This window comes from Tursiops truncatus, chromosome 1 (assembly GCF_011762595.2).
Source record: "Tursiops truncatus isolate mTurTru1 chromosome 1, mTurTru1.mat.Y, whole genome shotgun sequence".
Classification (NCBI taxonomy): Eukaryota; Metazoa; Chordata; class Mammalia; order Artiodactyla; family Delphinidae; genus Tursiops; species Tursiops truncatus.
This window is the reverse complement of record NC_047034.1, coordinates 174,046,522-174,061,698: the sequence shown is the minus strand read 5'-3', so window position 1 is coordinate 174,061,698 and position 15,177 is coordinate 174,046,522.

Sequence of the window (15,177 nt, the reverse complement as noted above, 5' to 3'; positions counted from 1 at the left end):
GAACGTGGCAGGAACACAGGCGAGGTGGGGGGGGGGGGGGGGTAACCTGAGAAAGCTTGGGCCGAGGCCAGGGGGGCGCCCAGCCGTTATCACCTGCCTCCTACCTCCTGCCTCCTGGTTGGTCGGTCAAATAATTCTAAATCAGGGTGTGGGTTATTGATGTGAGGATGGCTCTGGGGTTGGCAAGGCTGTGTTCAAACACAAGCTTTGCCACTTATTAGCTATGCAACTATGGGCAGGTGATTCCCCTTTCTGAGCCTCAGTTTTGTCATCCCTAAAATGGGAATTTTGACACCCACTGAGATGATGTCTTTGAATGGGCTGGCATCTGGCGGGGAAAAGATGCTCAGTGGGTGTCTTCTTCCTCCTGTCTTCACGTTCCCAAGGAACACACTATCTGGGGTGGGGTGGGGGCAGGTAAGGAGCTTGAGTGACAGGGGCACTGTCTGAGGGGGAGGTAAAAACGGTGCGGGAAACCTGAGTGGCCTGGGTGTAAAAAGTCTTCCCTGGAACCAGAGCTAGGGCCTTAGGAATGCTAAATCCTTACCCTGGGCCAGGAGTTGATGAACCACTTCTGTAAAGGGCTTTGCAGAACATATAGTATCTATTGTAACAACTCAAATCTGCTGTTGTAGCAATAGACAGTATATAGATATAAACAATATGTAAACAGTATGCAGATAACACGTAAGTAGACAACATGTAAGGAGCTATAACACACCTCCTCTAGTGAGCATGGCTGTGCTCCAATAAAACATTATTTATGGACACTGAAACTTGAATTTCATATAATTTTGACCTGTCACAAAATATCATTCTTGTTTCAATTATTTCCCAAACCATTAAAAAATGTAAAAACCATACTTAGACTTGTAGACTACACACAAAAAGGCAGTGGGCCAGACCCTGTCTGTGGACTATAGTTTGCCAATTTCAGTCCTAGACCACCACCATCAAGCAAACATCAGTCTCTCAAGACCTCAGAAATAAATGAAGCATGAGCCTCAGAAAAGCAGAAGCTGTTTCTTGCCCTCTTTCTGGAAATGTATTCATAGGGACTGACCCAAGTTTACATCCACTGTAAAGAAGTAGAGGGTCATTGGAGAAACCGAGTTCACTGAAAAATTTTTTTAAAAAGCAATACGACTTGAGGGCTTCCCTGGTAGCACAGTGGTTAAGAATCTGCCTGCCATTGCAGGAGACGCAGGTTCGAGCCCTGACCCGGGAAGATCCCACATGCCATGGAGCAATTAAGCCCTTGTGGCACAACTACTGAGCCTGAGCTCTAGAACCCACGAGCCACAACTACTGAGCCCGCGTGCCGCAACTACTGAAGCCCGTGTGCCTAGAGCCTGTGCTCCGCAACAGGAGAAGCCACCGCATTGAGAAGCCCGCATACCGCCATGAAGAGTAGCCCCCGCTCGCTGCAACTAGAGAAAGCCCGCGTGCAGCAACGAAGACCCAACGCAGCCAAAAATAAATAAATAAATAAATTTATTTTTTAAAAAAAGCAATAAGAATTGAGAGTCTAATGATAGATTGAAGTCATCCCAACTAACTGACATTTACTGAGTGCCCACCACGCCCTGGTGCTGTTTCCAGCGCATTTAGTCCTGTCCGATGGGGCACTGAGATCCCAAGTGTTAAGTCACCTGCCTGAGCCCACAGGCTGGTAAACATTCCAGCAGAAGGCAGAACCTACAGGGTCTAAATCAGGATCCTGGTGCACACCCTTCATTGCCTCTCAACAATGAACCTCCCTTGAGGTTTATTACATCTCTGCCATTTATTATGAGGACCCCCAAAGATGACAAAGAAAGCTCAGATCCCGCCTTCAGGTGGGGAGACAGACGGGAAGCCCCCTGGCTCTGCACATGTGTCCAGACACTCAGGACCCCTGGTTCCTTTGCCACATCTGGTCTGCTGTCTCCCAGGGGGCAGATTCGCACAGAGGGGATGCCTGCCAGCCCTGGCTCTGTTGTTGAAAAGCCCTGCTTGGGCAATTATTTCAATGACTTACTGCGTGTTGCCCTGATCAGTTTATAAAAACAAGTAGGAAACAGACTAATGGAAGTATATATACATATAATATGAGGATTATGTCTCTGAAATGTAAGAAGTTTAATATTTGTTATCATTTTATCTTTTACTGAGCACTTACTAGGCGCTGGGTCCTGTGCCTCACGTGGGTTTTCTCATGTAGCTGCCACAGCCACCTGCTGAGGGGGACACCATTGCATCCCCATTTAACGGATGAGGAAACTGAGGCCCAGAGAAGAGGAGTAATGTGTCCAAATCATGCAGTTTTAAGTGTTCCTGGGACACAGACTAAACAATCTGATCTTCGGTCATTGAGAATCTGTGGCCTCAGTCAGGTGCTTGTTCAGCGTGTGGTGGGTTGTCAGTTAGAAGGAAAAGATCAACAACAAAACCCCCAAAGCATGTGCACAATATTGACAAGATACTATGTCATTAAAAATTTAGCCTGAAGAGCAGGGTGTAATTGGGAATTTTATATATATAAAATTTCTTTTGGCTTGTGGGAAGTCTGTTTTCCCACAGTTCTAGCAGAAAAACCATTAAAAGTGTTAGGATACAAATTTGTGTCACCAGGATGATTCCACTTTGGGAAAGAAAAAGCCTTAAGTCCACGTTCATACTTATTTAGTTACCATTCAGTCGGGATTTACTGTGTGTCAGGCGGCATACTAAATGCTTCGTATTCATTTAATTTAATCTCATTTAATCAAAACAGCTCCCTTGAGGTAGGATCTGTATTTCCCATGTACATCTGTGGAATTAAAAAGGTCAAGCAGATTGACCAAGGTCATGGAACCCAAGAGTGGCAGGTATGGAATTCAAGTTTAGCTCGGTTTTACTGTAAAGCCCGTTCTCTCTGCTTCTTTCTCTTTCTGCTCTGGACTTTTGTCCTTCTCTCTCTGTTTCTTTCTCTCCACACACACGCATACGCAGGCACACATGCACACGTGCAGGTGTGCACACACAGAAAGAAGACAGAAAGGGAACACATCAGAATGTTAACAGTAACTGTCTCCGGTGATAGCAACACATGTGATTTTGTCTTCTTTTTATGTCTTTTTACATATTCCCAATGTTCTATAATGATTTTGTATGAAGAAAACGCCACTCGATGATCTTTTTGTACAAATATGCTTGTTTTAGAGTCAACAGGATATGGGACGTCTGGTGTAAGGCTGCAGAGCCCCTGACCATGGGCCTCTTTAAAAAAATCTGCTAAAAAATAAGACAGGGGAGCCGGTACCTTTGCTTCTTGGAACTCTGTAATCCGTCCTATAATACCTTGCTTTGTAGGAAAGTTCTGTGCATAAATCCCATAAAATCCCCCAATGTGGAGCTGACACTGAGCCTACCCAGAGCGAAATCTGCTAATATCACAGCTTGCCCGAAGCCTGCAGAAGGATCAGACACGTCACAACCCCCATGCCTGTCTCCCGCCTAAGCCCTTTCTAATAAGGACTCTTTTCATGAGTTTATAAAAACACTTTGTTTGGGTCACGTTGGGTCTTTATTTCATCTTACTTGAATGTTGACTGTCTGGGGGCTGGAAGGCGCTGAGGCTGGCCCTGAAGTTTTGGGACCCAAAGAAAATCTTAGGTTTGTAAATCCAGCAACGATGACCTACACCCCCCACCCCCCCCACCAACCCTCTGCCTCCCTGTGGGACTGGACCTTCTCTGCAGCTGCTCTGGGTGATGAAGGTGGCAAAAGTGGGACGGAGTGGAGTCAATACCAGCTGCCCCCCTGGTAGTGGTCCTGAGGAGTGGGTTCTGCCCTGCAAAACCTGAATTTGGGCCAGGCAGTTAAGCGCACTGTGTCTCCATTTCCTCAGATTGAAAAGGAGGGTTATATTAATTACCTTGCAGGGCGGTTGTAAAACGATAGAGGCTGCCTAACACTTGATCCCTCCCTCCCTTACCCCCACCAGAGTGCCCCTGAATGGTTACCTACTGCCTACATTGTCATAGATCCGTGTTTAAAAGTTTTTAAACCGTAGGTCTGAAAAAACTTACAGGAAAGTTGCAAAAATGGAACCAAGAATTCCTGTGTACTCTTCACTTATGTGTTAACGTTTTACATCTGTTTTATCCATAAGTGCATCTGTCTGTCCATCCGTTCATCCATCCATCTATTCATTATCGACACTTTTTTGGGGAGAATACACGTGGACCTAATTGCCTAACAGTCCCAAACATTTCAGCATATACTTCTTGAAAACAAGAACTTTCTATTACATAACTACAGTACTTTTTAATCAAAATCAGGAAGTGGACATTGATACAATACTATTATGTAATCTACAGGCCTCATTCAGATTTTGCCAGTTGTGTCACTAACGTCCTTTACAACAAAAGAACAACAATCTTTTCTGGTCTGGGATCCAGTCCAGGGGCACACGTGGTACTTACTTGTCATGCCTCTTTTGACTCCTTCAGTCTCTGGTCTTCTACCTCTCTTTGTCTTTCATGACCTTGACATTTTTGAAAAGCACAAGTTGTTAATGGGCTGAATTGTGTCTTCCCTAAATACGTATGTTGTATGTTGAAGCCTTAATCCCTAGTACCTCAGGATGTGACAGCATTTAGAGACAGGGCCTTTCAAGAGGTGATTACATTGAAATGAGGCTGTTAGGTGGGTTCTAATCCAATCTGTCTGGTGTCCTTGTAAGAAGAGGAAATTTGTACACAGAACGAGACCCCAGGGATGCGTGTGCACGGGGGAAAGATCATGTGAGGACACAGGGAGAAGGTGGCCGTCTGCAAGCCAGGGAGGGAGGCTTCAGGAGAAACCAAACCTTAGTCTGGGACTTCTAGCTTCCAGAACTTTGAGAAAACACATTTTTGTTGTTTAAGCTGCCCAGTCTGTGGTATTTTGTTATGGCGGCCTGAGCAAAGTAACACACAGGTCCGTTACTTTGTAAACATCCCTCAGCTCGGTCCTGCCTCATTCTTAGTTGTTTCTTCTTGTCATCTGAGATACTCCCTAGATGGTTCCTTCAACTTCAATAAAAAGCTCTTCCTATGTGCCAGGCTGTGCTGAGGGTATTACTTCCACAATCCTCAGAACAACCCATTGAGGTGTGGGTTGTATTGTACCCACTTTACAGATAAGGAAAACTGAGCACGGATAGGTTATGGTCACATAACTAAGAGGTGGAGGAGCAAGGCAGTTTGGGCCCAGAGTCTGTGGGCCAGAAAAAGTAGGTCCAGGAAAGGTAAAACGAATTGAACTACATGAAGCACAACAAAGAAGGTGAATTCACGAACACACATTCCTGTAAATCAAGGGCAGAAGCCACATAGTTTGTCTCTGTTTGTAAGGAGCACACATCTAGCTGTATCTCAAGGCTCAGTTGACCCAACACCACTTCTAATGAAGTTCTTAGAGCAGCTTCTCCCCAACACTCCCCCCCCAACTGGCCCTTCTCCCCTTTTTGAACTTACTGGAACAATAATAGTTGTTATTTATTAAGGATGTATTATATACTGGTTTCTGTTCTAGTAGATTTATCAATATAATTCATCTGTCAAAGAGAAAACCAGAGGCCCCAAGTGGCATCACTTGTGCTAAAACCTATGATGCCAAACCTTGACTTAATATCTAACTTAGTTGCAGTTCTGACCTTCCCCAGAGATGTAACCTTAATCAATCAGTTTGGAATTTTCTGGACAGCACCAATGAGGTAATCTGCCATGTGGGCCTTCTCCACTGCCCCTTCCCAAGAACAGGCAATCTGCATGATAAAGTCTCCCGCTCTCTCCCCCCCCTTCCCCCCCCCAAATATGATGTCTTGGCCCCAAATAACCCTTTCATTCCTTTTGCTAAAGACTTCCTTGCCCCACCCTCCTTTCTATAAAAGCTTTCCACTTTGTATCGCTCTTCAGGGACCCCTGCTAGTTGTCAGATGCCTGAATCACGAATTGTTGAATTAAGTCAATTAGATTCTCAAATTTACTAGGTTGAATTTTGTTTTCATAACAATTTAAGGCTCACAACAACCCATTGTAAGAGGCAGGCACAAACCCAATTTACAGATGAAGAAATGGACAGCAGAGGTGAAGTAAACTGTCTAAGTCTTACATCAAATTGAGAGCTTCTTGAGGGTATGGGTTGGGCCCGCTTCGTGGGCATATGACTTATGCAGTCACACAGGGTCCCACACTTGGTTGGATGCTCTACGGTTACCATCTTGAAATCCTGAATCGTTTTTGAACAAGGAAAATAAATTTTCATTTTGCGATGGGCCCTGCAAATGACACAGCCAGTCCTGGGCCTGGCTCCCGAGACCTTGCACAATTTGGGCTCTGCAGCCATTGAAGGCAACTATCAGAGTGCCAGAGACATTGTATTGCATGTGTTTGCCTACACGTTGGCCTCCATCCCTAGCCTGGGGACTACCAGAGGTCGTGTGGTGTCCTCAGCACCCAGCACAGAGCCTGGCACCGTAGAGATGTGCAGGAAATGTTTAGTGAGCAAATTGACTGAAAAACGAACAGATTATTGATTCAACTCTATAAAAGGAATGTACAGAAACCTCAACTGAATAGAGCTAAGAGACCAGAAGGGGAGGCCCTCATGCCCTGCAATGATAGCAGAGCCCAAAAGGAAGAGGAAAGACTCTTCTTTCCTGGTGCCAAATTAGCCAATGAAAAGCCACAGACTCTTTGTTTATAACAGCCCCTCCCAGCCTCCTTTTCCCCTCCATCAAAGCGGTCTCCTTCCTTTCCAGTCGGGGGACTTGCATGTGGCCCACCATGGTTGCAGACCCTGAGTTGCAACTCTCTGTTGATCCCGAATAAACCATCTTTGCTGGAGGAATATCTGACAGTCTATTTGTTTTAGGTCAACACAACCAAGGCAAAAGAGGGCCGGGTGCCCAAGATGGGCAGCAACTTATCCCATTCTGCCTATTTCCTGCCCCCAGATTCAGACTTTCAAATTAGCCTCTTGTCTTTGGCTGTGGCAGACTGGGGAGAAGGGGGAGGAGAATGAGTTGGAAAGAAAGGCTTCACCCCTGAAGGAAACAAAGACCCCTGATGTGTGCAGGGCAGGGTGTGGGGCAGGGGAGTGCCCGCTGCTTTGCGTGAAGACTCAGCTCACCTAATCCTCAGACACTCCCCAAAGTTTGCTTGGATTCAGAAAGCCTGGTCAGTTTCCTCAAAGACTCACACAGATGGTCCTTTCAGAAGGTGCAGAAGCCACCCAGGGAGTTCCCGATGATCACGGGCTGGAGAGCAGCCAGTGCCTCCTCATTTCCGCCCACCCTTCAAGCTCCAGTCGAATGCCACCTCTTCCCAGAACTGTCCCCCCCAGAGTGTCCCCAGGCAGAGTAGTTCATCCCACACTGTGTGTTCACACCTTGTGCTTCTAAGGAATTTAAAATTATGCTTTTGGGCTCCCTTTACATGAATTGATTCCCAAGTTGGTGAGGACACAAATAATCAACATGGCTGTATCCTCCATCTCTCAAGCCTCAGTCCCTCATCTCCTCTGGGTCTTTGCTCAATGTCACCTCCTCAGTGAGGCCTTCCTGGGAGCCCTTAGCCCTGTGACATCATCTTGCCTCCACTTTGCACCCTCCCATTTCCTCCTCTGCTTTAGTTTTCTCATCTGACTTACTGTATTTAAATTATTGTCTGTTTATTATCTTGGTCTCTCTTTTGGGTGTCAGCTGATCACTGTTGTGTCCCATGTCCTAGAACAGGGTCCCCGCCCACAGTAGGTGTTCAATAAATATTTATTGGGTGGGTCCATTCCCATTTTACAAGTGAGGAAACTAAGGCTTGGGAAGGTCAGGTCACCAGGCCAAGGTCATGTGGCTGTGAGGGGCAGTCAGTCTTTCATTAGAAACCCATAGGGGGCCTCAAGAGGTTAAACATGGAATTTCCATATGACCCAGCAATTCCACTCCTGGGCATACGCCCAAGAGAAATGAAAACATACGTCCACACCAAAACGCTGACATGAACGTATGTAGCGGCACTGTTCACAAGAGCCAAAAAGCAGAAACAAATGTCCATCAATTGATGTTTTATCCATCAACTGATAAATGGATAAAACAAATGTGGTGCGATCCCACAATGCAATATTATTCAGCCATGAAAAGAAATGAAGTACTGATATATAACGCCACAACATAGATGATCTTGAACACGTTAGGCCAAGTGAAAGAAGCCAGACACTAAAGACCACATATTATATGATTTCATTTATGTGAAATGTCCCAAGTAGGCAAAGCCATAAAGACAGAAAGTAGGGCTTCCCTGGTGGTGCAGTGGTTGAGAGCCCGCCTGACGATGCAGGGGACGCGGGTTCGTGCCCCGGTCCGGGAAGATCCCACGTGCCGCGGAGCGGCTGGGCCCGTGAGCCATGGCCGCTGAGCCTGCGCGTCCGGAGCCTGTGCTCCGCAACGGGAGAGGCCACAGCAGTGAGAGGCCTGCGTACCGCAAAAAAAAAAAAAAAAAAGATAGAAAGTAGATTAGTGGTCGCCTGAGATGGGGAGGAGGTTGGGGAAAGATGGAGGAGTGACTGCTTGTGGGAACAGGGTTTTTTCGGGGTGGGTGACGAAAATGTTCTAAAGTTGATTGTGGTGACGGCTGCACAACTCTGTGAATATGCTAAACACCATTGAATCGTACACTCTAAATAGGTGAATTGTACGGCATGTGAATTATATCTCAATAAAGCTGTTATGGAGAAAAGCCCCACGGGGGTTCCACACTTGGTGTTGGAGGGATAAGATGTCCAGTGAAAGTAGGCATACACCCCGCCCTCCCTCCTCACAGGTAGTGGGAGGCAGAAAGAAGTCACTGGTCACAGAAGCAAATTCACACTAGTGGGATGTCCCAGAGCAGAAGGAAATGCAGTCTGCAGCACGCAGGGCAGGTAAGTGGGGGCTTGCCCAGGGCAGGGCAGGTAGGGTTGAGGAAACTTTGCTGGAGATGAGAAGACCACCTAGGTTCCCTGTCCCCAACTCTTAGAAGGTCCAGGCTGTACTGTCCCCATCTCACCAGGCGTATTGTGGACATGGGCCTTGTGTATTTGAAGCTCCACCTGGGGCAGTCAGGAACCCCTCCATAGGGGCTGGCACCTAGGGTACTTGTGGGGTTGCCTTATACTTTTTAAAAGCCTGGGTGGGAGCCACACTGGCTCAAGTTCTACGGTAGTGAGTTGAAAGGCAGCTGCCCCAAAAGATATGTCCAAGACCTAATCTCCAGAATGAGACCTCATTTGGAGAAAAGGTCTTTGCAGATGTGATTAACCTAAGAATCTAGATCATCCTAGATTATCCAAAAGGACTCCAAATCCAAAGACGTGTCATTATAAGAGCAGAGAGACACACACAGAAGAGGGTAAAGCCCCGTGTAGACAGAAGCAGAATTGGAGTGATGTGGCCACAGCCAAGGAACACCTAGAGCCGCCAGCAGCTGGCCGAGGTGGGGAGGGAGCCTCCTCTAGAGACTTCGGAGGGAGCGTGGCCCTGCGCACGCCTTGCCTTTTGCATTTCTGGCCTCTAGAATCGTGAGAATCAATTTCTGTTGTTTTAACTCACGTTGGTGGGACTTTGTTACAGCAGCCCTAGGAAACAAATGCATCTGCCTTCTGCATTTACCAGCTTACCAGGAACACACTTCTTAATGCTCCTGAGCCTTGGATTCCACAATTGTGCAACGGGGACACCTCTAGTGACTATGCCAGGGAGTGTGTAGGACCTTGATGAGGTCATGTAGTAAGGCTCTCAGAGAAATGTCTGGCACTCTCCCTTAGTGCCCGCCACTTGGTAGCGAGATTTAAGGTTATATTACGAACTAGGCCTGGCCCTGACCACTTCCGTCTCCCTGAAGGGGCACAAAGGAACTTCAGAAGCCTCCATGCCAGCCTCCATGCCAGCCTCCACGCATGGCCCGTCACACATAGCACAGGACCTGGGCTCATCAGGGGCTATCAAGGCTGTGAGGTAGGAAATGGTGCTAATGACCCCTGGTGATGTCATTTTTAACCCTATTAAAAGGGATGGCAGGATCTCACAGTGGTCAGAGCATGGAGATTGGTGGTAATGACCCTCCCGATGTCATCTTTAACACCCCATTAAAGGAAAAGCAGGATCTCACAGTGGTCAAATCACAGACTCTGGGTCAGGCTCCCTGAGTTTAGATTCCTGCTCTGTGACTCACTTGTTGTGTGACCTTGGGCAAATTTCTTAATCTCTCTGTACCTCAGTTTCCTGACCTGTAAAATGGGCATGATTTTCATAAGGCTACTACCCCTTCGTGTTTGTAAATGCTTAGACTGGGTGCTGGATGATGCCGAGGGGTGGTTAGGGTTAAATAAAGATCAGACTCAATACAGAGGACATTCCTTTGAATTTGAAACCTAACCAAGTTTCCACTTGAGGCAAAACTGCCTCTTCACTGCTCTCCCCCACCCTGCCTCCAAAGGGAAGGTCACCCGCCAGGAGAGTTCTCAGGCTGCACGTTGCTCAGGATTTTCCCAGGCAACACTTCTGAAGGTTGGGAGGGTGGATGAGTGCCTTGACCCTTGGCCCTGTGTGCCTGGGTTTCTCCCTCTGGAAGATGCACCCACCTTCGTGGTGTGAGCCCTCCCAGGCCATGGAAATGCTGCATTGGCCCAGATATCAAGTCGCAGGGCCTGTTTTCTCAAGGGCCCCGCCCTCTGAATTCTTGGAATTCTTGGCTAACAGGAGTGTCTCCCAAGGGGGCTGCGCCAGCTGAGCTGATATACCCAGCAGGGGGCTCGGGCTGCAGCCCCATGGGGTGTGGAGGGGGCTCTGAGGATGAGGCTTCCCACTGTCCCCTGAGGCTGGGGCATCCTGCCGGTGCTCAGGCTCCACCTCGTCTTCCCCAGCAAGCTGGCATCCCAGAGTTTTGCTCTGTGCAGGGCGTGGGGGGCTGGATCTACCTCATAGCACACCCCGGGAAATGCAGCACCCCTCCCAAGGGCCTGGGAAGGGAGGGACCCTGAGCCCTTCAGAGGGGGAGCTAGTGTCTGGACTGCTGCCTGCCTTGCACGTGATCTGGGTACGTTTCAGACTCCCTGAACTCCAGTTTTCTCGCTGGTAAAATGGGGTTCATAGAATTCATTACCTACAAGCGTGGAGTAGAATCCTGGGCCACCACCTTGCTGTGTTTGGTGTCCCCAGGAGACGGGGTGAGGTCCGAGCCCGGTCAGGATGCCCCGTCCTACAGCACAATGGGAACCTTGGCTGGCTGTGTACAGGAAGCTCTGATTTGCCACTCAGAAAGCCCATGACTGTTTTTCCCCTCTGGAGCCGTGGTTTGGAAATTTGGTTCAAAACCCTGCTGTGACCGGTGATGCCCCACGTGCCTCCAGATTTCAAATTCCAGAAGGGCACCTGTCTTTCAGTTCAGGTGTGTTGAACAACATCTCTGTGTGGGTGCTGGCCTTGAGAGGCAGGGGGGTCCCTCCGTCCACCTGACTGTCCATCAGTCCATCTGTCTGCCTGTCTGCCTATCCATCAGGGAGTAGATGGCCGAGCCCCTCTACTTCCTGGCTCTGTGAATGTGACGAGTTAGTTAGGCAATCTTGGGCTCAGTGTGTTCATCTGTATGCGGATGACACCAGTATGTATCTCTTAGGTGGTTTCTGGCATTAATCAAATTCACACAGGTAAGGGACTTAACAGCTGTGCTGGCTCACGGCAGGCAGTAAACCAGTGTTGGACCTTAGTTATTATTATTGTTGTTGCTATTGTTATTGTTGGGATGTTATTGGAACTTGCACGAAATTAACACCCAGCCTCATACACTTGGCAGAAACTTCTTCACCTTTGGCAGTGGTCTCGGGAAGCTGATGAAGTCTTGCACCGGAGTCTGTTTCATGTTTGTACCTTCACCTCAATTGGCTCTTGGTAAGAAACGGGCTTGGCAGGTCTCAGTAAATAGCAGCTATTTCGTAGCTGCATTACTGCCTTGAGCACCTAGAGATTCAGCCACAGGCCACCCCACTGAATGTGCCCAACAGCCTGTGCTTTTTAATCTCCTCTGCCTTTCGACATTTCAGGACAACACTGCGTACTCACACTGCTGTCCTTACAGCTCCCTGGGCTCTGAAGCCCCACCTCCGCCAAGCTACATCCATAGTCTCAGTGAAGCCACACGGGGTGAAGGGCATGGGAAGAGAATGGTCTGGGAGTTAAAACCCGAAAGCTCTGTGCTCTCCTTGTCCTGTTTGTCCCCCAGAGACCTCTGTTAGGAAGAAGGAAGGATATGGGTTAAGGTTGTGACTCAGGATGGAACTGCTTAAATCACACCCCTGCTCCAATGCTTGTTAGTCTAGGGCTTCCCCTCTTTGAGTCTCAGTTTCCCGATCTGTGAAATGGGGATAATGATACTACATTACCTACGGGCTTCTACTGAAGAGCAAATGAGATAATATTCCTAAAGCACTTGGCGCCGTGTCTGGCACATAGTAGGTGCTCAGCAAATATGATTATTCTCCAGTAAGTTCAACCCCTCCCCTTTCCTCTCTGGAGTATGACCTGGCAGAGGGTTTGTGCTTTGTCTGCTGGCCCCTCTAGATCTAGCTTCTTGCCTCCTCTATTTCCTGGTTTCTCTTCCCTGGGAGGGAGCCTGCCAGATGGGAACCACAGCGTGTGCCAGTGTCGCCAAGAGTGGGCTCCACTTCCACGCCTCCCCCAGGCCTTTCTTCACCCACAACATGCTAAACCCCTCTGCTTGCAGGCTGGAGGTTATTCGTTCATCTAGTTAATTACATCCAAACTCACGTGGTAGGTAGAGGTGCTCAGAAAAGCAGGCGTATAAGTACCCCATCTCCCATTGCACATTTCCTTATTTGATACAACAAGGTACCTTTATCCCCACTTTACAGATGAGGAAACTGAGGCACAGAGGGGTTCAGTAGCTTGCTCAAGGTCTCAGATATAGTCAGAGGGGGAGCCTGACACAAACCCTGGCGGTCTGTCCCAGAGCTCACGTCCTTAAACACCAGGTTATGCTGAATGGTCTCTGTTCTCTGACAGCAGCACTGTGGGCTACTGTGAGGATTTGCTGGGAGAACACATGTCCAGTGCTTAATGCATAAGGATGTAGTTCTGGTCACATTAATGTGTGCTCAGTAGAGCACACGTTAACTCTATAATGTGTGCTCTTAACTCTTAACTCTATAATGACAATAATATCAATAACTGCTTTTATTGCTCTTGCCTATTTCCCGACCCGCCAACCTGAGCTAATGTAGGAGCGTCAGTCGCAGGACCTGTATGTTGCAGATGTTCACTCTTCGTTCCTAACCCAGTTGAGTTGACAGTAAAACCCCAGGGAAGCCTGGTTGTAATGCAGAAATGCAGATTCCCATTAAGTATAAGAAAATCATAATTTTTTTCTTGATTATAAAGGTTATAATCATGTGGTTATTGTAGAATGGTGGGAAAAAAATCCAGTGCCAAGAGATGGAGTCAGTTTAGGTCCCAGTGTCCCAGGGGTGGGGCTGGGAGGTCAGGCTAACCTGGCTGTTCAGGTTGGAGTGGGGCTTGGGGGCTGGGCATAGAGTGGGTGAGTATGAGGGGTACAGGGTGTGGGAGGCCATGGGGGGGGCGGGTCCTGGGGCCCGGGAGCAGCACGACCTTCCCTCTCATCCTCTGCACACCAGTGATGTCACATCACAAGATGCTGATAGTGACTGGCTTTGTACAGCAGAAATCACCAGGGCTGAGGCAGAGCTAAGTCTGGACAACACGATCCAATGCAGGCAGGAGGACAAAGAAGCAGAAGGAAAAGTCAAGATTTTAGGAAGTGGAGCTTCCCTGGTGGTGCAGTGGTTGAGAGTCCACCTGCCGATGCAGGGGACACGGGCTCGTGCTCCGGTCCGGGAAGATCCCACAGGCCGCGGAGCGGCTGGGCCCGGGAGCCATGGCCGCTGAGCCTGTGCGCCCGGAGCCTGTGCTCCGCAACGGGAGAGGCCACAACAGTGAGAGGCCAGCGTACCACCAAAAACAAAAAAAAGAAAGGGGGCTTCTCTGGTGGCGCAGTGGTTGAGAATCTGCCTGCTAATGCAGGGGACACGGGTTCGAGCCCTGGCCTGGGAGGATCCCACATGCCGCGGAGCAACTAGGCCCGTGAGCCACAACTACTGAGCCTGCACGTCTGGAGCCTGTGCTCCACAACAAGAGAGGCCGCGATGGTGAGAGGCCTGCACACCGCGATGAAGAGTGGCCCCTGCTTGCCACAACTAGAGAAAGCCCTCGCACAGAAACGAAGACGCAACACAGCAAAAATAAATTAGTTAATAAACTCCTACCCCCAACATCTTCTTTAAAAAAAAAAAAAGATTTTAGGAAGTGGAGGTTTGCTCTGGACTGATGCTGTTAGCAAGCAGGGCATTTTTTTTTTTTTTTTTTTTTTTTGCGGTACGCGGGCCCCTCATTGTTGTCGCCTCTTCCGTTGCGGAGCACAGGCTCCGGATGCGCAGGCTCAGCAGCCATGGCTCACGGGCCCAGCCGCTCCGTGGCATGTGGGATCTTCCCGGACCGGGACACGAACCCGTGTCCCCTGCATCGGCAGGCGGACTCTCAACCACTGCACCACCAGGGAAGCCCAGCAGGGCATTTCTTAATAAACCTTATTCAGAAGTAGGGAGGCTAGACCGAGGCTAAAGCTGTAATTGCCTAAGAAGCAGAAGCCGCTCATATGAGCCTTTTTTTGGCCATTATTGTGCCTTAGCCAATGTTCATGTTTTGTTTGTGTTCAGATGTGATTATGAAAGGGTCTTTTTTGTTTTTCTTTTTTTTATTAATCCATCATGGTCACCAAGTGGCTTTATCTAATGTTTATGTTCGCCAGGAAAATACCAAGGCGCAGGTGACAGTGCTGGGGGCCAGCTCCCAGAGGTCAGGGTTGGTTTTCTTTCTCAGAAGTGAGATAAAGACACTTACAGAAATCAGAAGGAGACTTTGGCCGTCACATGCACTGGAAGGAGGATGGCAGCCGGTTGAACTAGCTCTCCAAGGAGTGGGCCCAGTTTTTATAACTGGGTGACAAACAGATGTCTATAAGGAAAGAAATAGAAACTGGTCTTAAGCCACGCCGCAATGATGATATTTTCTGTGATCTTTGGGTCAGCTCCCCTGGATTAAAATCC